The sequence below is a fragment of the Alnus glutinosa genome, chromosome 8 (assembly GCF_958979055.1).
Source record: "Alnus glutinosa chromosome 8, dhAlnGlut1.1, whole genome shotgun sequence".
Taxonomy (NCBI): domain Eukaryota; kingdom Viridiplantae; phylum Streptophyta; class Magnoliopsida; order Fagales; family Betulaceae; genus Alnus; species Alnus glutinosa.
The window spans coordinates 14,121,930-14,146,043 of NC_084893.1; the positions used below are offsets into that span (position 1 = coordinate 14,121,930).

At 37.5% G+C, this 24,114-nt stretch overlaps 1 pseudogene; it reads right to left on the minus strand.

Annotated features, from left to right (window-relative positions):
- On the minus strand, positions 1-23,077 carry LOC133876147 (uncharacterized; annotated as a pseudogene).
- Positions 23,078-24,114: the final 1,037 nt, after the last annotated feature.

Sequence of the window (24,114 nt, forward strand, 5' to 3'; positions counted from 1 at the left end):
CTAAATCCCACTAGTCGCCTCAAACTCCTCATCACTTTTAGGAGGACTTACCAAAACATTACTTCTGGCCAAATTAGAGGATACCTCATCCTCTTCCTCGTCATCCAACAATCTAGACGGATCGCCTAACCCACCAACATGAGTGGTATCTTGTTGGGCTGCCTCTTCATGGCCACATTCCTCACCATCACCACCCTCCTCCTCACCAGAATCACCACCCTCTTCAGAATCACCCTCCTCATCAAAATAAGAATCATTATCTTCTTATTCATCAAGCATGTCCCATGCATCGCTCTCATCATCACTCATCAATGCCCTCCAGTATGGGTCATTTACAACCTTCATCCTCCTTTCCTCAACTCCATTATCCTCACCCTCTTTAACCTCACTCACATCAGCAGAATTTGAAAAGGCAACAGTGTACAGCACAACAAGTTTATGGCCTAAAAATACATTAGCCATTTTGACGACATCCTCATCTGAGGTTAACAGAACTAACCCATCTTCTAATTCTTTACCCGCCTCACAATAGTAAACAAGGTCACCTGGATGGTATCCAAATTTTGTAACTACTCTTTCGATCTAAAAAAATGACAGACGATCCAGGTCATAAGGTTCTTCATACTACCCTATATTCCCACCAATATACGTACACCTATGTCGCCGATCAAATCGGCCCCCATAATGAACCCTAAAAATCACATCATTGCTTGCCATTGTATATGCCGGGTGCTTGACACTACACATATAAGGTATAAACTAATATGAGTATTTACGCATGATTAATTGTGTATGAGTTGCTTGAATTCATTTTTATGTTAGCTTAAGTTTTTAAGATTTTGATTTTTTGTTGTTAGGGCAAATTTTTACTACATGTGCTTACCTATCAGCTTCATATATATGAAAATATCATTATGTTATCAAACCCTAGATTAGAGGTATTTTTATTAACTTTAGGTCTAGTATACATATATTTCTGGAAAAGTAAAAAGTCAGTCAAAGTAAATATTAATTGTTAATGCTTATAGAGGCAGTACTTTAGATACAAAGAATAATTTCAAGTTGTAAGATTCTATGTACCTAATTGTGATTATTTAATGGATTAATTGTTAAATCTGTTCTAAACAATTAAATAAACTCTTCAAGTTGAACAAAATGTAATCTACACATTTGAGACAATTGTTTTTATACATAAACCAAAACATATTTTTTAGTTGTGGACCATCCTATTCCCAACGTTTTCCCCCATTACAAAGACATTCGAGACCACCGACAAAGGGAAAACATGACAACCGTGCAGGACCACTACAGGAAAAAAAAATCAAAACAGCAACAAAAAAATTAAACAATCAACAAAACCATTGACTTTATCGCACAAAACAACAACAACCACATAGTATGTCGTAGTGAAATTTTGCTTTCACTCTGACTTCGACAACAACAACACACTTTCTTATTTTAATGAAAAAGTGAAAGTCGGCCGATACCTAAAACAAGTGTGACCTTTAAGTGCAAATCTGGGTTTGTTCCAATTTTTTTCGTGCGAATCCAGCGTTCGTCAGGTTTGAAGTGCGAGTCTTTTGTTCTAGAAAATTTCTAGGGTTTCTAAGTGTAGAAGACGGGTTGTGCGGCGCTTAGTGAGTTAGGTCACTAACTTCAATCTTTGTCTTAGTTCTTCACTGGGCATTTCAGGTTTTTTGAATGATAAAGTAAAGGCATATTCGTAATTCAACACCCCATCATTTTCAAATTCGGGCGGTATATTTAGGGAGGGTAATTTCGTCTTTTACAAAACTCAACAGAGGGCAAATGGGAGATAAAAAGGGCTTAGACGGCACGTGAGGTTCAAGTGACCCTTTGACCATCTATTTTAACTAGGAAGACTAACAGAAGGGAGCAAAGTACTTAACAGTGATAGTTGAATGCTCTATTTTGGTCAAGTTGGTAGTTCATGGGAAGAAAATGTAATTACTCCAAATAGTTAAAACTCATGATTTTTACAACCCAAAATAACTGAACCTTTAATTAAATAATATCAAAGCAGGTACTGTTTCAGTTTTTTAACTGAAACAGTGAGATACCAAAATAGAGTTTAGCCAACATATAGCTTATATAAACTTAATAACTTCGTTAACAGGTTTTATACTTTAAACATGTGGATTTAGAATAACTACATAATTAATTATTTTATGAAATTTGGCAGAATAACGGCATTAGTATTAATAAAAAAACACTTAAAAATATTTGCACAGCGTAATGGCGCTTTATAAAATATATTTACTTTTTATTTGGGCATCACAACGGCGTGATTTATTACTAAAATACGCCACTTGAAATACCCTGTTTAAAAACAACATAAAACACAAAAACATTAGAATACTTTTAAACTCATAAAATCATAAACATTTAAAATACTAATATCTTTAAAATCATGAAATAAATAAACAAAGCTAAATTAGAAACTTACCAAAGCTAAAGGGATAAATTTTGTAAAGGTACAAAAAGTTTCTTTTTGTTGTTCTTTTCTTTTTATTCATTTTCTTTTGTTATTGTCTAGAGTTCTAGCTTTTGTCCTTTTTCTTCTCTTCTCTTCTCTTTTGTTTTGTTTCCATTTCCTTTTTGCTTGTTGACTGAACAAGAGGCCAAGAGGGACACATATGTATCAAAGAGAAATCAAAATAATAGAAATAAGAAGAACTTATGAGAGAGAGAGAGAGAGAGAGAGAAAAGTGGGTCCTTCTCTTGTATTTTTTTTTTCTTTTCTTCTTTCTTTTCTTTGCTTTTATTTTGTTCTTATCCTCTTTTCCTTTTTCTAGCTTGTTACAAAAAAACCAAAAGAGAGAGAGAGAAGAGAGAGAGAGAGAGAGAGAGAGACTTGAGGGAGAGTTGCTGCTGTTCTCTTCCTCTTTTCTTTTTATTTCTGCAAATAGAGAGAGTTTGAGATAAATGAGGGACAACAAGAAGATGAAGGTGAGAACTGAGTTTTGTTTCTTCTATACCTTCACTTCTGGGACCGGGAGAGAAACAAAGTAATGGAGAGGATCCTTCTTTTGCTACACTTGGCCGAGAGACAGAGAAGAGATGGAGAGTTGTTGTCCAAGACCAGAACGATGAGAAGACAGAGGGGAGAAGAAGAGAATTGGGTTTTCTGCCTTGCTGAAATGAAAGAAGGACAGGGAAGAGGTTGAGGGCTTCTCTGCTGTGACTAAAACTGAGCAAGAGAAGAGAAGAGTAACTTGTTGAAATAGAGAAGAAGGAAGAAGAAGAAGATGTGTGAAACTGAGGAGGGGTGCATCTCATTATATAGAAACTTCAGACGGCTGGGATAACACCAATTTGATTGAATCTAATGGCTAATAACATCTACTCGGGGAGCAAGTATTGGTGTCTCATCAAAAATAATGATTACTCTCAAAATATCTCCTTATCTCTATCTAACTAGGATTGGTTTCCAACTTGCTAGTTTCTCTTTGATTGCTTGTTTTATCACATCTAATGGCTGAAACTAGAACTTGGGCAGCAAGCTTACTAGAGGGGGGGTGAGCTGTTGCAAAGAAAGAGAAGGGAACTAAGCGTGCAAGGGGGCAGCACATGGGTGTCGTGCTGTCTAGATGAACCAAAGCTTCTATGTGTAAATTTTTCAACTTGTATATGAAGGCTGGCCTATCACATAGAGTTGGGCTGAGTTTGTGGACAGCACAGCAATAGGAATGGGCTAGTTCTATGGGCTGGGTTCATGAAGAACTAAAGAGGGCCCACAAATTATAATGTTAAATTTTTGTCCTAATTAAGGGTACTATGTTTTGTGGGTGTTTTCGTACCCTTAATGAAATCCAAAAAATTATAAAATTAAGAGGGTAGCTAGAGGACTTCGAGACGAGTGTTCTGGCTTTTGAATCGACTAAAACGGAGTTTGTTTGACACTATTTTCGTCGTTCCAAAATTTAAGGTCTGATGGAACTTAAGTTGAAACTATAAATGCTTCTTAATAAATACATATTTATTTACATAAATATTCATAGCTATTCTTTTGACTAATTGATAGGTCATAAATCATATTTTAAGATATTTTATTTAATATCTTAAAATACGGGGTATTACACTTAGCCCCGCATAATCGACCCTTTAGCCGTCAGTCCAACTAAATTCATTGGCAAGGTCCTCAAAGGAAGTTGAAAATTGAAAATTGACTTCAAATTTAACCGCATGTGTGTGCAACGAGTAACAAAATATCAAAAGTGCCTCCAGGGCAGCCAAATCGAAGAAATCCACTATCAGACGACAAAGCTAGTACAAAAATAGTAACACTCATATACCCGATGCAGCGATCATATCTTGCACTCTGACACGTAACCTAACGTAAATGCCTCCTAACCAAGTCTCTGACTTTAAAAGGTCTTCTATGGATTCCTTTACCTTAGAACTCCTCCCTAAGATAGACTTTAACATGAGCAAAGTAACAGCACACCGGCAACCCTTAGAGAGCTAGCAGATTTTCACAATTTCAACCTAAACACCCTTTCTAATTACAGAAGAATTCAACACTGAATTCTGTAAATAATACATGCCTAGAGGTCTCTATTTATAGGCTATAGAAGACCTAAATCGACTCTGAATCTGATTTCTCTAGGCGGCATCTGGACGGAAGCATTGAGCTTACGGACGGTCTTCTGTGCAACAAGCTTTCTATAACGTGCTCCACGTGTTTCCATATTAAGGTCGCGTCTGGACGGTGTTGCCCTAGGGTCCGGACCGTTGCACTTTGTTTGCACGTAATTGCCATAACAGGACCGCGTCCGAACGGTTTTGCCCTGTCGTCCGGACGGATGCAGATTGTATGCATGCAATTTCCTTACCAAGGATCTCAGCGTCTGGACGATGTTGCCCTGACATTCAAACGGGTGCAAGCTATCTTCCAACACATGTCTAAAAAGGAAAACCTAATTCTTCTCAAACTCTGAAGAGCGTCCGGACCTGTTGCCATGACGTCCGGATGGATGCAACCTTGAACTGTTTGGTTTCTTGACACAGATGCATAGAATCTGCACAGAATCTTCTTTGAACATCTTGAAATAGCCTTCTTGAAGCTTGAGACACTGCAACTTGTCATAATAAGGCTTTTTCCATATTAGAGAAATAAACTCTAAATACTTTGAAGATTCTGAAATGTACGGCATCACTATTATACATCAATATTACATAAAAGTGATTTTGTCAACAGAATGCAGCCAATCAAAAACTAACAAACTCTCCATTTGGCCATTCTGGGATAAAAATCACTTGACCGATTTAAAAATATATTCCCGGTCCAAATAAAAATACTCCCACTTTTTGTCTCAAAAGGACAAAGGGTAAACAGAGTATAGAAAAACCTATAAAATACTCCCCCTTGATGTCTCAAAAGGACAAGGGTAAACAGAGTATATAAAATCCACAGACAACAAGTTCTAAAATCCAAAAATAATACAAAGAATAGAGAAGTGTCTGCAAGTAGCCTAAAAAATCAAAAGTTTGTAAAACAACTGAGAGAGAGAGAGAGGAACCAAAATCCTCCAAGTACCAAATTCTGTTGATCCACTGAAAGCAAGTGACAGAGAGAGATCCGTACATAAAGCTGGATTCATGCTATTTCGGCTTCTAGCTCCTGAAGCCTGGAACCAAAGACTGAAAAACTTCAGTCGCTTGATTTTGCAAAGCCTGAAACTGGTTATCCATATATTGACATCCTCTAAGCAACTGGTCTGCAAGATAAATGAGAAGATTCACCACTAAACCTCTAACTGATATAGATATGAGGAAGATGCTACAGAAGGCTTTGCATGAGCTAGGGGAACAAGCTCATCTAAATCCTGAGACCTTTGAAAATTGAATATATGACTTCAACAACAGTCTGTTTTCCAAAGGATCCATATGTTTGACACTTTGCTGGGACCCACTGGATGACATATTCCTTTAAAGATTTAGACAGAAATATATCCAAAAATAACACTACCAAGAAAGATTAAATCCTGTTAGTTCAAAAAAAAATGTGGTATTATGACGGCTGTCAATTGGATGCCCAAAAAATTACAAAAGCAAATATAGCAATCCAAATGGCACATATATATAAATATCAACCCAACACATGGACAAAATAGGATTTTCATGCACAATATCTCAAGAAAATATTCCAATCAACAAATATTCCAATATTCTAACAAGCACAAAAACTTGAAAGAACAAAGGAAGACACAGAAAATATCATGGAATGAGAAGAGATGTGCAGAGAATGCCAAAATCTTAGGAGAAATCCACGAGAAAAACACACAACATGACATAATCAATAAAAAATGCAGTGGTGTGTGAATGGCATAGAAAGCAAAGAGGCGGATAAAAACCTATAAGGATCACGTCCGGACGTGTTACCAATGTGTCCAAACGGTCCACTTGCTAGACTAGCAATCGATAGGACCGCATGCGTCTGGACTGTAAGCCAAGTCCGTCCAGACGCTTTACACTGAAAATATGAAACTGGAGGAAAATTTGCAGAAGAATATTTTTTCCTAAAAATAGCTTAAGAATACGCATGAATAATCAACTGATAAAGCAGTCAAATAACATTTGAAAAATATGCAAAGATATAATTGAGAGTTAAGTATTCAATAAGCAGAAATTTCCCTACAAATAGAAATTTTAAATAGATTGCTCAACTCATGCTATGCGTCTGTGTGTGAAAGCTTTTTCAATAAGGTATGATGTTTGCTGATATGATTTAAAGCAACTGAATTTTCTAAACAAGAGAGAAATTCAGTGATGGATTAGTCAAAAGTCAAACCTTATTTTACTAGGGCCTAGTCACCCTCATCTGATACACTCCCCCTAAGATGCAGCACTTTTCTTTTACTTAGTCCTTTAGTGACCGTCTATTTCCGCAATGAATTGGTCACTTACTATTTCTATAGGGACAAGTTTAAGAACATATTTATAGCACAATATGCAGTGGATCTTTTTAATTATCCATAATTACTGAAATTTAAATACTTTTTATCACTCAGTGCTACAACCTAGAAAGAATGCTAGAATTTATGGGTTCTATTTGACCATCTTAGCAAAAAAAAAAAAACTCTCATTAGAATTTTCAAAAGCTAAAAATCAGAGAAAAAAAAATGTACCTTGGGGGGAGCTTTGGATAGTGCACAATTTTGTCATCGCATGAGAAAAGCAACTATCTAGCATTAAGATGCAACAGGAAAACTTAGCAGATATCTGTCATAAACTCTCAATCATATATAAGCATATTCAATCAATGCACAATGAACTGAAATATCAGGCAAAAATATATATAATATCTGAAAAGCTATCAAAAGAAAAAATAAAAATTCCGCATCTTCTTGCCCAAGTATTATTATTATTATTATTATTATTATTTTGTTGATAAAAATGGACACAAAAAAAAAAACAACAAAAACATGCTATGAGAAAAAAAAAAATATATCTGGTCCTAGCATGTGCGGTAAAATCAAACCTGTCCTAAGGGAGAGAGGTTTAGAAATACCAAGACAGAAAAGCAGCATGCTTTATCTGTCATCCCCAAAAAAAAATATCTGCAGAAGTTTCTCAAGACAACAAGAGAAAATATGGGGATAGAATAAATGGTTCCTCAAACAGACTGCAAGGCATAAATAAGATATGACATGATAAACAATACAATGCAAAACATACCTGACATGCACTAGGATTTAGGAACCAAAATCTTAAGCATGATGAGACTGCACCTCTACTAGGTGAGTCCACTCCCCCAGAAGGGGTGAATAATCTCATCCTTTTAACCTGTGAGGTAAGGTTGTAAGCCATGTCCAATTTGTCCAACCTGACTAGGACATTCTTCATCATGTAAACAAGCCTTTCATAGATCTGAATTTCCTTGGGCTTGTGAGGCTTCTCTCTGAAGTATTTGGCCTTGGTGTGGCCATTCTTGCTGCTGTGATGGCATGAGGGAGAACCCTTTTGAGGGTATTGTCACTTTTGCCGAGAAGCATGATGAGGCTTGAAAGGTTTAGATCTAGACTTGCCTGTCTTTGATCCGAGGCTTCTGATGCCGGATCTGAAGACAGTGTGGTCTAATGTGTCCTTTGACACCACAGTGATGGCAGGTAGGCTGACTTTGTTTCCTAAAATGCTTCTTGACAAGTTTTGCAATTTTAGGGTTAGCATTCTTACACAAAACAAAGTTCTTACCTTCTTGAGATAAATGTCTCCTATGGGGCGGGACATATTTATCAGAAGAAGGATTTTCAATTTTGCCATTTTTAGGAGCAACCTGCTTATTCTAAGGCCTGTGAGATTTCAACAAATAACAATTTGGTCTAATATGACCAATCTTCCCACAATTATGACAAGTAGGAACAAACTTACCTAGTGTTCCTGATTCCATAGATTTAGGCTTCTCACCGTCAATTAAGCAAGGAATTTCAGAATTATCTAAACAAGTTGTATCTACTATCATAAGCTTAATAAAAATAGAATCTAATTCAAAATCAGAAGCATGTGAATTAGAAGCACTCAAATCATCAACAATTAAGTCAGACTTGTTAGAAATATCTGTATGAATACAAAGCATGCTTTTTAAAAATTATCACTAGAGAATTTTTTGAAGATATCTTCAGATTCTTTTAATTTATTTTCAAGTGTATCAATAGTGTTAAATAGCATGGTATTCTCAGATTTCAAAGAGTCAATCAAAGCATGTGATTCAGATAGTTTAATGATCAATGACACTTTTTTTTTTGCTTAACCTTTTTGAGCTCTTTATTGAAATTTTTAGAATTTTGACTCAGTTTAAGAAAATTCTTAAGGAGCTCAGTATCAAAATTCTCTTTAGATAACATAGAATGAATTCATGATAAAAGAAGTCAACAAAATATGGATCACACTCAAGAATTTAATCTACACAGAGTGTACATGCTCTGATACCAATTGAAAATTAAAAATTGACTCCTAATTTAACCGTGTGTGTGCAACATGTAACAAAATATCAAAAGTGCACAGTTAAAAGAGACAAATATTTTGTTAATGAAGTGGAAACTCAATTAAGGGAAAAACCACTCCGAGGCAGCCAAACTCAGGAAATCCACTATCAGAAGACAAAGCTAGTACAAAGATAGTAACACTCACATACCCGATGCAGCGATCGAATCTTGCACTCTGACACGTAACCCAACGTGAATGCCTCCCAACCAAGTCTCCTACCTGAAGGGCCTTCTATGGATTCCTTTACCTTAGGGCTCCTCCCTAAGATAGACTTCAACACGAGCAAAGTAACAGCACACCGGCAACCCTTAGAAAGCTAACAGGTCTTCACAATTTCTACCTAAACTCCCTTTTTAAGTACATAAGAATTCAACACTAAATTATGTAAATAATTTAGGCAGCGTGATTTGGTCTTTTGTTTACCAAAATATATCAATAATAAAATTACCACTCACAATAGTACAAATCCTTGTAGGATATGGCTATATTGAGGGTATCAAACCTCAAGGACTGCATAAGAATTGCTATCAAGTTTTTCAAGATTAAATATAACTTAATTAAAAGGAGTTTGATTTGATTTTGTTTATAACTAAGTTAAATGCATAAAACTAAAGACATAAAAATAAAGATTGGAGTGATGAGAGAAAGAATAAGAGATTGATTTTACCACTCACTGCATAACAATGATCAATTATAAATTAACAAGGGAAATTCATACTATGCATTAGGGCTGGCAATTTTGACACGACCCGACACGAACATGACACGAAATTAGCGGGTTTGGGTCTACCTTAAACGGGTTTGGGTCATAAACGGGTCGACCTGTTTATCTTGGTTTGGCAGGTCGGGTCGCGGGTGACCCGCCAGACACGATTAGCTTTTTTTTCTTTCTTTTTTTTCTTTTAAAAGAAAAAAAAAAAAAAAAAAAAAAAAAAAAAAAAAAAAGGATAATGGCCCAAATGGGAAATTGGGGGGAAAAACCCGGAAATGGGAATTATCTGAAAAGTGAAAACTTATGAAAGGTTGAAAACAAAAGATTCAAAACTCAAAGAATCAAAATTCAAAACAGTGAAAAAACAAACAAAATCGGAAAAGTGAGAAAAGTGAAAGAAAACCCTAGCTTTTTCTTTTTGGATTTTTCCTTCAGCCTCGCCGACGACGCCAAGTCGCCGAGTCGCCGCGCCGCTGCCCTTCTCTTCTCCTTCAGCCTCGCCAAGTCACCGCACTCGATGCTTTCTCCCTTAAGTCTCTGCTCTCCCCGTCTCTCTGCCGCTCTCTCTCTCTCTCTCTCTCTCTCTCTCTCTCTCTCTCTCTCCGGCCGATGTCGCGTCCGGTACCGCCGGGTCTGCCAGTATTGTAACGCCCAGTAATTTCAAGCTCTTAAGAAATCATTGATATTGTTGAGGAGACAATATCCACATGTTTTTATAAGCAAACCTAAAGTTGTTTTGAAAAAAATTAAAAGATCAAAACTTAAAAACCCTTAAAAACCTAAAAGTAACATTTAAGCTTTAAACTTTGATTAAACCGAAAACAGGTCAAACAGACTCAGATTTAGATAATTCAAAAACCATTGTGCTTACAAAAGAAAGATCTACCATGTGGCAAAAGTTAGTAAAAAGTCCACCAGTTGACTTTTTGACCCGAGCCTAAATAACCCAACTGTCGATATTAAACGAAAAACTGTCAAGAAAAATATCTCCATGCTACTAGAAACATTTATGTATAAAAAACAAGAGTAATGATGAAAGGATAGGATATCTCAAGAGTAATCATGACAAGAAAGAAAAAAAATCAATAAAGCAAGTGTGAACGCAGAAAGTGGATAAAAGATATTTTGGCTTTATAGACAAAAACTTTGACTTGATTGAAACTAAGTCAAAACGAACTCAAAATGGGACGAACCAAAAAGATAAAATGTTTTTCATGAAGTCCTCTATCTACCCTCAAAATTTCACGTCAATCGGAGTAGGTTTGACCATCGAAATAATTCTCGGAGTAGGCTGCCCTCTAGTTGGACGAAAATTCTAAAATCCAAATTTGCAAGACATTATCCAATAAGCTAATTCTTTTATTACATTTTGGACCTAAATACCCCTGTTTTCCTCCTATAAATAAGCATGCAAGGCCCTTTGTTTTTCCACACAAATCCTAGACAACTTTCAAGAAAGCTTTTGCTTTGGTTTTCTCTCCCTTTTTCTCTCCTTCTACCACACAACCACTTTGGTGTTCTTGAAGTTATTATATATCATCTTCTTTGTATAATTGTTACAGAAAATGAGCTAAGAAACTACACCAAGGAGAGTAAGTATAGATGTACTTACTGAGGAATGATTCTATGTTTCATTAGGACTGTGTGGTGTGTGTTTATTGCATGTGGTTGTTCATGCATTGCATGTTGTGTCCAATTAATATAACGGCTGATGAGATAGCCATCAACAAAGCTGATTTAGTAGCAAGTGGAAGGAAGACTAGTCAGTGGATCCAGGGGGTTCATAGTGACCCAGGGTGAGTCCAAAGTCCTAATATATAACTAATGCTGAGACCGATAGGATTCCAGTGCAAACAGGTAAGACTTTAAGTGTGAGGCAAAGGACATGAACGGGTTTGGATACCTAAGAACGAGAGGTCTGAAGTAAGATGATCATAAAACACAAACTAAATGGTTACTACGATGCATATTCATACAACTCTTGCATTTATATTATTTATGAACTGTTATTAATCTGATGGTAACTTAGATATGAAAATGGATGACTCACTTGTTTGTCTATGTAAATATGATGACGTCATATTTGCATAGTTACTGATACAGATCTGGAGAATGAAGGCATGGACCCATATGCCAATTTTGATGGTTTTTGAAACCATCAACGAACTATCATGTGCTAGCTTAGAAATTACTAGTTGCGCTTATATGTATTTTGTTTTATGGCATGTAAATATTTATAACAATGTCATGTTCGACATGTTTTATGTTATATGCTTATGTGCCACCTGTGCCACTAATTTTGATGCACCTAGTGTGCATATAGGATGTAAAGATAAACCTAAGTAACTTTTAATAAACATATCGAGGTATTTTAGTCAGCTCTAAATGTGTTATGCTATCAATTCCTAAGGCTTTAGAAGAAGAAAAATATATTCCGCTGCGAGAGTTTATCTGTAGTAATGTCACGTGGAAACCGGAGGTTTCTGCTTACGAATTTGCAGGCTCAAAATTCGGGGCGTTACAAGTATGTTAGTTGATTTCCATTTTTAATTTTTTATAGCCTCATTATTGTGGGTATAAAATCATAATCCGATAATCTATGATGCTTGCCTGCTTGTTCAAAATCTGTTCAGAAATTTTTGGTGAAGATATTTTTTGTGAACAAATAGAAATTTTTTTTGTGAACAAATGGAAATTTTTTGTGAAGAAATTTCAATACATTTATGCTATAAACAAATGGATTTGGTAATATTCAATTATTGCTCTGGGTCTTTTTCCAATTTCATAACTGCCCATTATTTGTTTCTGAGTCTTCTTCCAATTTCATAACTGCCCATTATTTGTTTCTGAGTCTTCTTCCAATTTCATAAATACCTCTTATTTGTTTCTGGGGCTTGTTGTTGTTGTTATTGTTGCTCTCTCTCTTCTGGTGTGAAATTTGAAATACCCTGAAACTTTACTTTATGGGTTCTCTTCGTTTTGTAGGAATATATTTTAGCTGAATGTTTAATTTTTATGTGTCAGTACTTGCTTATGTATGTTTGTATGCTTTCTGAAAGAATGTATATGCATATATATACATGTATGTAGCCGCAGCTAAGCCTTATGATAATATGTGTTATCAAGTTTTTTCCAATGTTGTACCGATATCTGGATTTTGCTTATGCTTGCTGTTTCATAAGAGGTATTGAGTGAAATAGAAATTTGGATCAAAAGGTTTTTTTTTTTTTTTTTTTCCTTTAAGCTAAACGAGTCAAACGGGTCGTGTCGAGTCTTGTCGACCCGATTCGACCCATTATGTTAAACGGGTTCACGGGGTCATGTCGGGTGACCCATGAAATAATCGTGTTCATGTCATGTCTGGAGCCCCGACCTGTTAACATAAACGGGTTGTGTCCGGGTCTAGGCTAAACGGGTCGCGGGTCTTAACGGGTCGTGTCGGGTGACCTGTTTTGCCAGCCCTACTATGCATGATATGCGGTACGACCCGTCTTCCCTAGGTATGGATTAGCTATGTCTTTAATAGGATACACACAATCAATGGAATAGTATAACCTATCTTCGATTGGTACGAACTGTCTACCTATAACAATGGTCAATTATAAATTAACAAGGAAAATGCATACTATGCATGATATGCGGTACGACCCTTCTTCCCTAGTTATGGATTAGCTATGTCTTTAATAGGATACACAAAATCAATGGAATAGTATAACCCATCTTCGATTGGTACGAACTGTCTACCTAAATTACACTAAATTAGGGTGTAGTACAATCCGTCTTTCCTAGGCATGGCCTATCTAACTCTCTTGATCATATATCAATTAAAACCGTTGTATAACAATCATTCACATAATCACAGAAATTATGAAGGATTGAGCTCAATCAATATAAAAGACTTTCTAAGACAAGATAAGAAATTCATAATGATTGAATATAAACATTAAGATCAATTCTCACAGTTATACAACCATCATGCATATAGAAAATCCCAAATTAAAATACAATTAAATCATTGTTACTTGGAAAAGACTACATCAACACCCTATTATGAATTTTGCCGCTCATTGTGGTGCTGGGATGGCCTCCTGCCATGTTCTTCTCCTCTTCAACTTGTCAAGCCTCCAAGAAGAATTTTCTATTTAAAGCTAAGCACACATTCTCTTGAAGCTTAGAGGTCTAACACAAAATAATCATGCTATGTAGAAAATGATAATAACAAGTATCCATGTGAGTTTTACTTACCTTAGTCATGATTTTTCAGCAGGTAAAACCCTTGACAGTCCATAACATCCAAATCTGTGAAAGGGTCTATCATCAGTCTTAATGTAAGCTGAAATACTCCTAAAACTATTTTGAGGGCAAAATGGTCATTCTGCATGACCATTGAACGTATGGTACTTGTGTTGAACAATCAGGATAGATCGTTCGGTATTCATATTGAATGATTGACATCGAACATTCTTTCAGTCTAGCAGAACCCCAATTCTAAAAGGTCCTAACTTAACCCATTCTGACATGATCCAAAGCTTGATTTTATTTCTTAATACGATTCTAAGCCCAAATATAACTTTCACACATATCAATGTCTATCCATAAACATCTAATCTCTAACCCATCATCATTAATGTTCCCATAAAGCAACTTCAAACTCATAATATCCAACTTGTAAACTTAGACCTACTAACCCAACAACAAATTTATCTTAATACCTCTCTAAAACACATGGGTTTAAGTTTAATCTCTCTAAATAGTCTGTTAATCATGATAAAAATAATGAAATAACATATGCTTAACAAAACTATAACCTACCCACTCAATAAACAACATCAATCACCCTAAGATTCATCATAGAAATCTTAAACAACAAGCCCATTAACCCAACACATACCAATATCTCATAAATCTCGAAATAGTAAACATAAGTACCGATAATCAGTAGAAACTTCAAGAAATTGAAAGGGGAGGGTGTTAGAATCTTACCCTTGAAGGTTTCTTTAAGTCCTCATGTTCCAAGCACACATCATTCTCTTAATCTATTCTCAAAATCTCATATTGCCTTCCATTTCTTTCTTTCTCTCTCCAGGGGCTGCTGGATCGTTCATGGGGTTAAGGGACGCATATAATAGAACCCTAGCCCCAAAACACCATTTTTATAGCTTAGAAAAATAAAATCTACGTGTCTGATACAAGGTCGAACGTTCACAGTTGACTTTTCTAAAGTTTGACTACTTTGCATAGTATTTTGTAAAACGGGCATAACTTTTGCTCCAGGTCTCAGAGATTTGCATATGACCCCATTCCAAAAAGCTCTTTTCAAGATGCATGCCATGGTGACCATTTAAATATTTTTTTGTGTCTTCTTGAGATTCAAATATTCAATGTTTCCCCTCTTAAGACAGTGTTTCCAATGCTTTCTCATTCTTTAGGAATCCCTCCATAGAGCGAAAATGCCTTCCTCACACTGAAGCAGAATATTCTCTCACTATAGTAACAGTGGCTTAAAGGGTCAGAATGCACATAAATCACGAAGGGGTGTGGTATTTATAGGGGAGAAATCGTATATGTAGTCATAGATGTATTCCATATGGTTTATTATAGGATATTGACCTCTTCCATGTAGGGTTGGAGCTGCCCCGAGACTTGTAATACAACACCGGTGCCCCAGATATTGTACGCTACCATCCAGCACTAGTGGCCCGACCGACCTCAGGTGGCCTGCGCCACTAGTGAAGTCCGTCTATAGTGACCACCACACAAGCATGGTTGCATCGATCACGACAACCATTAAATCCAAGGCCAAACATCATTCTAGTAACCTCTGTGACCATAGGGACAAGCTCATTGTTGTGAGTTTTAAAGTACTCGCAAGCGCACTGATGAGTGTCAAATATTGTATATTTGGACCCCTTAATTTACATTTGTTAAACCTTTAGCTTTGTTATTTTCTAATGTTTTTTTGTTTAGTTTTTGTGTTTTAGTGTTTTGCAGGACTTTGAGAAATAATAGTGGTCTTTATGTGAAATTGCAACAAAAGAGGGAAATGAACCGAAATGCTAGTGATTGGAGGACCGTTTTGTTAATATATTTTTTTTGGTGTGATGGGCATGTAGGATGGGACCATGCCAAGTCACGTGGCATTCTTCCATTCATAATTTAACACAGCATTAGGAGGGAGCAGCACCGAACAGAAGATACAAGGAAGCTAAGTTCAAAATGTAAACAAGGACATGTGCTGCACAAGGGAATTTTCGGTTTGCCTATTTGTAATCGAGCAGTGTCGTGCGGCATTTTTATTCTTGAGTGAATTTAATTCTTTCCAAAGCTGGTTGCACACGTTATTTTCTATACCAGGGCAGCAGTACACGTGAAGAGTGGGGGCACCAAATTAGGAGACGTTTCTTTTCCTTTGCAAGACACGTCTTCCTCCATGCAGCCCACACACGTTTTCTTTCCATGCCAAGCTGATATGAACTCCACCAACAATTGTGATGAAACCCGATAACAATGATGGTTTGAAACCCCAAGATCGTGTAGACAAGATTTGTTAAGCCTTGACCCGTCACCTAACTAGATGAGAAACCAAGACTATGAAGGATTGAAACGCCACACCAAGAAACCTAAGAATCTCTCAAGAATCAAGGCGATAAGTTTGGTTGATTGAACACCACAAGATTAACTTGATAAGTTCAAAGAGTTCTTTCAAGAATGAAGAGGAACACAAGACCTCACAATAATAATAATTTTTCTGAAAACAATATTTGCCTACAAAATTCATAATGCTCATCTATATACTTGGGACAACCCTCCAAGAATAGGAAAAGTCATAACTACAGCTTTAAAAGCAACACAAACATCAACATAAACAAGTCCCCACGTTTTTAGGTCTCTTGGACTTCTAGAGGCAACCAAAAATAACTAAATGACTAAATTCAATGTATTTAACATAACCAACCAAGATCAAGTTCATTCCCCTATTTAATATCCTTGAAACTCAACAAGTTCACACCCTTTAATGGTCAGACCATGCTGGTCACGTTTTTGCATGCTAATTAGCCTCTTCAATTGCTTTGATGACATGGACTAAGCCTTGATTATTATTTGAGCCCATCTTGGTCTTTTTAGAATCAGCCCAATTCTCTTGGATTAGCCCATTTAGTGCTTCCTTGAAACGTTTGGCTCTAAGTCTTGTAATTAGGCCACTAGGAAGTGACAAAGGGTCTTGTACAACTTCAGCTCCATCCCCACGTGTATGATTAGCATGTCCAGCTCCTTAGTTTGCATCATTCTCCCCCTCTTGAGAAGGATTTGTCCTCAAATCATCACCTACATCAAAAGGAGACAAATCAGCAACATTAAAGCTTGCACTAACACCATACTCACCTGGTAAGTCAAGCTTGTAGGCATTATCATTGATGCGTTCCACTACTTGGAAATGGTCCGTCACCCCTAGGTAGGAGTTTTGAACGCCGTTTCTCCAGAAAACGGTCCTTCCTTAAGTGCAACCAAACCCAATCTCCTGGTTCAAATACTACCTTCTTGCGTCCCTTGTTGGCTTGATGGACATGTTGTTTAGTCCTCCTTTCAATGTTCAACCGTGCCTTTTCATGAATCATCTTTACAAATTCTGCCCTTTTTTTGCCATCTAAGTTCATATGTTCACTCAAAGGTAAAGGAGTTAAATCCAAAGGTGATAATGGGTTAAAGCCATAAACAATTTCAAACGGTGAAAACTTAGTTGCAGAATGTATACTTCTATTGTAAGCAAATTCAACATGTGGCAAACAATCTTTCCATGTTTTCAAGTTCTTTTTAATGATAGCACGCAACAAAGAAGACAAAGTTCTATTTACTACTTCAGTTTGACCATCCGTTTGTGGATGACAAGCAGTAGAAAACAACAACTTGGTTCCCAACTTTCCCCACAAAGTTTTCCAAAAGTAACTCAAAAACTTTGCATCCCTATCAGAAACAATGGTCCTAGGCATGCCATGTAACCTAACAATTTCTTTGAAGAACAAATCAGCTATATGTGATGAATCATTGGTTTTATGACATGCAATGAAGTGTGCCATCTTGGAGAATCTATCTACCACCACAAAAACTGAATCTCTCCCCCTCTTAGTCCTAGGTAAACCTAAAACAATATCCATAGAAATATCAGTCCAAGGTTCACTAGGTATTGGCAAAGGGGTGTACAAACCATGGGGTTTCAACTTAGACTTAGCATGTTTACACGTGATACACTTCTCACAGATTCTTTCCACATCACGTTTCATATGAGGCCAAAAAAAATGATCATGCAAAATTCCTAAAGTCTTAGCTACACCAAAATGACCCATCAAACCACCACCATGAGCTTCTCTCACAAACAATTCACGCAAAGAACACATAGGCACACACAGTTTATTTTCCCAAAACAAAAATCCATCATGCCTATAAAACTTACCGAACGCCACTTTGTCACATGCATTGAACACATCACCAAAATCAGAATCTTGTGCATACAAATCCTTAATGTATTCAAAGCCAAGCAATTTTGTATCTAAAATGGAAAGTAAAGCATACCTTTGGGACAATGCATCAGCCACCACATTTTCCTTACCTTGCTTGTATCTGATCACATAAGGAAATGTTTCAATGAATTCCACCCACTTGGCATGGCGTTTGTTCAACCTTTGCTGTCCTTTCAAATGCTTCAAAGATTCATGATCTGTGTGAATCACAAATTCCTTTGGCCATAGATAGTGCTGCCAATTTTCCAAAGCCCTTACCAAGGCATACATCTCCTTATCATAAGTGGGGTAATTTAGGGCTGCCCCACTCAACTTTTCACTGAAATAAGCAACTGGACGGCCTTCTTGCATCAAAACAACTCCAATACCTATTCCTGAAGCATCACACTCAATTTCAAAAGTTTTAGCAAAGTTAGGTAAAACAAGCAAAGGTGCATTAGTTAACTTTTCTTTGATCAGATTAAATGCCTTTTCTTATTCTTTCCCCCACTTAAACGGCACATTTGTCTTGATGACTTTAGTAAGAGGGGCGGCTAAGCTACTAAAATCACGCACAAACCATCTATAGAAGCTAGCTAAGCCGTGGAAACTCCTCACTTGGCTGATTGTTGTAGGCGTTGGCCACTCTTGGATTGCCTTCACCTTTTCCTCATCCACCTCAATTCCTCTCTTACTAACAACAAAACCAAGAAACACAAGCTTATCCGTGCAAAAGGTGCACTTCTTGAGGTTAGCAAACAACTTTTCTTTCCTTAGAATTTCCAAAACAGATTTCAAATGCATTTCATGTTCTTCCAAGTTTTTGCTACAAATTAGGATATCATCAAAATACACAACTACAAATCTGCCAATAAATGCACGCAAAACATGGTTCATCAAAAGCATAAATGTGCTCGGCGCATTAGTTAAACTGAAAGGCATCACTAACCACTCATACAAACCATAGTTAGTCTTAAAAGTAGTTTTCCATTCATTACCTTCCTTTATCCTAATCTGAGGATATCCACTCTTAAGATCAATTTTTGTAAAGACACAAGAACCATGCAATTCATCCAGCATATCATCTAATCTAGGAATGGGATGACGATACTTTACCGTTATGTTGTTGATGGCTCGGCAGTCAACACACATCCTCCATGTTCCATCCTTCTTAGGACCTAATAGCACCGGAATCGCACAAGGACTCATGCTTTCACGCACATACCCCTTCTCCAATAATTCACCTACTTGCCTCTGAAGTTCCTTGGTCTCCTCAGGATTGCTCCTATAAGCAGGTCGGTTTGGAATTGATGCACCAGGTATGAAATCAATTTGATGTTCAATCCCTCGGATTGGAGGTAAGCCATAAGGTACCTCTTCGAGAAAGACATCTTCAAACTTTTACAAAAGAGAAACAATATTGCTCGGCAAAGCACCGACGAGATCATTAATACATAAAAGAGCCTCCTTGTACATGAGTACAATAAGGGGCTGGTGTGAAAATAATGCTCTCTTGATCTCACTTTTTTTTTTTGCAATGTAATTGAATTTTTCCTCTCTTGCTCTCACTATGGCCGAAATCCTCTCTCTTTCTTTTTCACTCTGATCAATGTTTTTCTTTCTTTCTTTTTTTTTTAAACTCTTTTTTTTCAATTTCGGCCTTCCTTTCTTTTTCTTTTTTCTTTTTTCATTTGATCTTTGTAACTTTTGTTGGTCCTCCCTGACCTGTTTTGGAGTTAATGGCATAAAAGTAATAGGTTGCCTTTTAAGAGTGAAAGAATACCTATTTGTGAATCCAGCATGCGTAACCCTCAGATCATACTGCCATGGTCTTCCCAACAATAAATGGCATGCATGCATAGGAACCACATCACAAAGCACCTCATCCTCATATTTGCCAATGGATAATGCCACCAACACTTGCCTTGTCACCTTGATTTCGCCCCATTCATTCAGCCACTGAAGCCGGTAAGGGTGAGGATGTTTCAAGGTGGTTAAGGCCAATTTCTCCACCAAATAAGTGATGGCTACGTTTGTGCAACTCCCTCCATTGATAATGACACTGCAAACTTTGTTATTTACAAAGCACCGAGTATGAAACAAGTTCTCCCTTTGGTTACTTTCTTCCTCCTTAACCTGCACATTGAGAACTCACCTTGCTACCAATAAATCTCTAACCACAACATTTTGCTCATCATCGGCATCCTCCAAAGGTGGCATGTCATCATCATCTACTTCTTCCTCATTCTCCGACTCAAGCTTTCCTTAGGTGTTTATCACCATCACCCTTTTGTTTACACACTGGCTGGCTATGTGTCCCCGCCCTTGACATTTAAAACACTTAATATCACGTGTTTTAGAAGTAGAAGCCTCGGTATTACCTAAAGTAGTGGTGGTCGTTGGTTTGGCATTCTTAGAGGGTTCAAATTTTGGCTTATTTTGAATCTGCCCATCCCTTTTTGGAGCTGTCTTCCACTGGCTGGTGGTAGCCATAGGTTGTCCCCTCCTAGCCAATCCCTTCCGTTTGAATTGTTCCTCCACCTTTATGGCTTGATGCACCATGTTAGTTTTTGTTGGCTACATTCTGTTGGACAAAATCACTTCTATGTAGTGTTGTTGCTTTCACAGGGATGCTGTTTTATTCAAAGTCTACACTTCAGTTATGAGCTTCAAGAAGACTCTGTGCAGAATTCAAATCAGTCAGCAACATCCGTCCGAACGACGAGAACTTTTCGCCCGGACGCCCATCAATGTCTAGAAGCTTCGAACAGTTCAAGGTTGCATCCGTCCAGACGTAATGGCAAATCGTTCGGACGCTCTTCAGAGTTCAAGAAAATCCCAGTGTTCCAGTGAAACCGTCCGGAAGACGTGGCTATACCGTTCAGACGCCATTCAGTGTTTGACAAGCATTAGGGTTTCTGCCTCAAGACACAGTTATGGGAAGACGGCGGAAACCGTCCGAACGATGTGTGATCCCGTCCGGACGATATCCTCCATAAGGCAAGTAGTGCATACAAAGTTCAACCGTCCGGACGTCAATCTTCATGGTCCGGACGATCAAGCATCATATATGGAAATTACATGCACCAATTCAACCGTCCGGACATCAGCCTTCAGGGTCCGGACGCTCAAAGTCTTATTATGGTAATTACGTGCAGTCGAAGTGCAACCGTCCGGACGCTAGGGCAACACCGTCCGGACGCGGCCTTGTTATGGAAGCTTTCAGCGCTATTTTGGAAAGGCAGTTGTAGTTTACCGTCCAGACACTCAGTCAAGCCATCCGGACACTCTCCGGTATTTTGGACATAACTTTTTACTCAAATATAGGTTGGGACGAAATCAGCGTTGTTGGAAAGCTAACGAAAAATTATGTAAATTGATGGTCCGAACGGCCATTATAATAGTCCAATGGTCCCCGTCCGGACGGAAACATCTTGTGTCCGGACGACCATGCAGAATTTTCCAGAATTGCTTTTCAGATATGAAAACAGTAGCCCGTCCGGACCGCCAAGGCTACCTTCCGGATGCGAGTGCCAGAGACTCTGATTTTGACCTGTTTTAGGTCTTCTAAAGCCTATAAATAAAAGGCTCGAGGCATGCATTCAATACAGAATTCAGTAGTAAATTCCTTACAGCTTAGAAAGGGGTGTTTAGGGAGATATTGAAGATCTGCTAGCTCTCTAGCTTTTGCCAGTGTGTAATTTGATCAATTGTGAAGTCTATCTTAGGGGTTGGCCCTAAGGTAAAAGATTCCATTGAAGACCCCTTCAGGTAGGAGACCTGGTTGGGAGGCGTTCGTGTTGGGTTACATGTCAGAGTTCAAGGTACGACCACTGCATCAGGGGTATGTGAGTGCTACTACTTTGTAACTAGCTTTGTCTTCTGAATAGTGGATATCCTAGGTTTGGCTGCCCCGGAGTAGTTTTTCTCTTAATTGAGTTTCCACTTCATCAACAAAATATTTGTCTCCTTTAATTCCGCATTTAATATTTTGTTGCACACTGTTCACACACACTGTTAAATTAGAAGTCCATTTAATTTTTCACACCATATCCATTAACTCAACATAGTGCTGCAACTCGACTATATTTGCAATCTAATGATTTAAACCGTGCAAAAACCTAGCCATGGTGGCTTCCCGGTCCTCTTCTACATTAGCCCGAATCATAGTTACCTCCATCTCCTTGTAATACTCATCCACACTCTTGGAACCTTGAATTAACCTCTGCAACTTTTGATAAAATCCCCTATAATAGTGGTTGGGTACAAAACGCTTCCTCATAAGCATTTTCATCTCCTCCCAAGTGTCCATAGGTGGCTCTCTATTTCTCCTCCTATTAATCAATATTTGATCCCACCAAACAATGGCATAATCGGTGAATTCAATTGCAACCAACTTAACCTTCTTTATCTCCGAGTAGTTGTGACAATCAAACACCATCTCCATTTTAGTTTCCCACTCCAAATAAGCTTCAGGATCATTTTTATCTTGAAAAGATGGGATTTTAATCTTTATGTTTCCTAAATCATTATCCCTCCTAGGCTTACCCATCCTAGCTTCTCTATTCCCATACCCACGCTCAAACCTGCCCCGGTTCAAATATGGCTCATCAAACTCCTCCGACTCTGCCTCTTCCTCAACATTCTGCCACGGAACACGCCCACCTTGCTGCCTATTGGGATTGTCTCGTTGTTGTCCCCTAGGAGTTTCTGCTTCTACCCTATCCAACCTCTCGTGAATAGGTTCTAATTCAATCCTCAACATACGCCTCATCTCCCCTAACAACGCTTGTATTTGGAGGTTCAGAGCTGCAGGTTGTCGAAATTCTTCAGTTGTGTCTTCTTCTTGATTATTGGACATGTTTAGAATCTGCAAAACAAGGTTAGAATCCTCACAAGCACTACCTCACATGTTTCACTCAAGAATTGATACACTTGCACTCGTGTTTCCACTCTAAATGGCTTTTACCCTCTTATGGTCTCCCACACTCTTGCCTTTTTCCACTCTTTTGTGTCTTCTTAGTTCTTAATCGAACTTCAAGAAACTAATTCAAAATAATCCACCAGCAATTCAAAAATGAGAAACAACCAAAACTCATCAAAAAGGTCAAGAACTTGAATAAGGTGAGAAACAAGATTGAAAGGAAAAAAATTTCTTACTGGGATCGTGTACCTTTTTTTTTTCACAACAGGAAACAGGAAATAAAAAAAAATGAAAATAAAAGATAGTCAAACTTGTCTTAGAACCAAAGCTCTAATACCAAATGATATGAACTCCACCAACAATTGTGATGAAACCCGATAACAATGATGGTTTGAAACCCCAAGATCGTGTAGACAAGATTTGTTGAGCCTTGACCCGTCACCTAACTAGATGAGAAACCAAGACTACGAAGGATTGAAACACCACACCAAGAAACCTAAGAATCTCTCAAGAATCAAGGTGATAAGTTTGGTTGTTTGAATGCCACAAGATTAACTTGATAAGTTCAAAGAGTTCTTTCAAGAACGAAGAGGAACACAAGACCTCACAATAATAATAATTTTTCTGAAAACAATATATGCCTACAAAATTCGTAATGCCCATCTATATACTTGGAACAACCCTCCAAGAATAGGAAAAGTCATAACTACAGCTTTAAAAGCAACACAAACATCAACATAAACAAGTCCCCACATTTTTAGGTCTCTTGGACTTCTAGAGGTAGCCAAAAATAACTAAATGACTAAATTCAATGTATTTAACATAATCAGCCAAAATCAAGTTCATTCTCCTATTTAATATCTTTGAAACTCAACAAGTTCACACCCTTTAATGGTCAGACCATGCTAGTCATGGTTTTGCATGCTAATTAGCCTCTTCAATTGCTTTGATGACATGGACTAAGCCTTGATTAT